This window comes from Phaethon lepturus, unplaced genomic scaffold, assembly GCF_000687285.1.
Source record: "Phaethon lepturus isolate BGI_N335 unplaced genomic scaffold, ASM68728v1 scaffold32507, whole genome shotgun sequence".
Classification (NCBI taxonomy): Eukaryota; Metazoa; Chordata; class Aves; order Phaethontiformes; family Phaethontidae; genus Phaethon; species Phaethon lepturus.
Window position 1 is genome coordinate 34,478 of NW_010554582.1, and position 1,242 is coordinate 35,719.

The following is a 1,242-nucleotide window of genomic DNA, read 5'->3' on the forward strand; positions in this document are numbered from 1 at the left end:
TGCAGCAGGAAGGGCCTTGCTGTGGAGCAGTAACAGCTCTAATGTGACACTGAGCACTCCAGGATCCAGATGTCTTTGGATCCCATTGCAAATTCTCCAGCCATTCTGGATCCCCTTCCTTTCCTCTCCAAGATTACATAGCACCACATCATGCCTTGTGCTCCGAACCCTTTCCAGTTTAGTGTCTCTTCCTGTGCCTTTTGAACTGTCACTCGCTGATGGAGCTTTGCTTGGGACAGAAACCATGGCTTTACTGATGGTCCTTCACCATGGAAAGGAGAACACTGGAATAAAATGAAAGGGTATGATAGAAGTTATTCCCGATTTCAGACAGGCTGGCAGTCTTATGCGGTGCTCTTCCTTTAATGCTAATACAAGAGTAAATTCCAATGTAGGAGAGGTCCTTTATGCACCTCCAGGGTTTTAATCTTTAAACTTTTAAAACTGAACAAGGTTCAGCAATTCAGCATTAAATGACCCATTCAGAATTATTGGCTCTATTTTCCATGCTGCATATTTTAAGTCCGGTAATACTGTTGCTAAACCTGGGTATCACTTGGTTTAGTAAACCTCGGTATCACTTTAGTTGCTTCCAGCTGAGTCTGAACTATATCATAATAGGTTAAAAAAATGTTTGCTCCTCAGCAAATTGCCCTAAATGAGTATCTTGGTCCCTTCAAGGGATAGGTATAAAATTCTAGGTAGTAATTGTTTATTCTTACAAAAGGAGAAACCAGACAGGTGTTGTGCACAGCTACCTTGTCACAGGCCTGAAGATGGCTTTCATACTACAATTTTCCCAATGGCTATATATAAATTAAATTATATATAAAATTAAAAATCACCTGAAATTGACTGAATGCCTTGGTTTTTGTTGCAGTGCTTTTTGCTGTGGCTATCTCTGCTTGTGTCAGTAGAGACATCATTGATATGACACTTAAGAAAATGTGTCATGAACATGAAGAAATTGAAGCAATGACAAAGCCATTCCTACATTAAAAAAAAAAGAAAGGATAATATAATTAAATATCTACTAATCCCTTACAGGATGCTCAGAAACAGCACAGGGCAACTCTAGTCAGTTGTGCCCTTCTGTGAGACCAGAAGGGTTTGAGTCATGACTCTGCATGGAGCACTTTGAAATGAAGTCTCAGAGCTATTTGCAAGCTTCAAAACAAATAATCTCTCTGCCGATGTGTGACATCATGCCTCCAAGGTACAGTGGTCCCAGGGGTGCTCGTT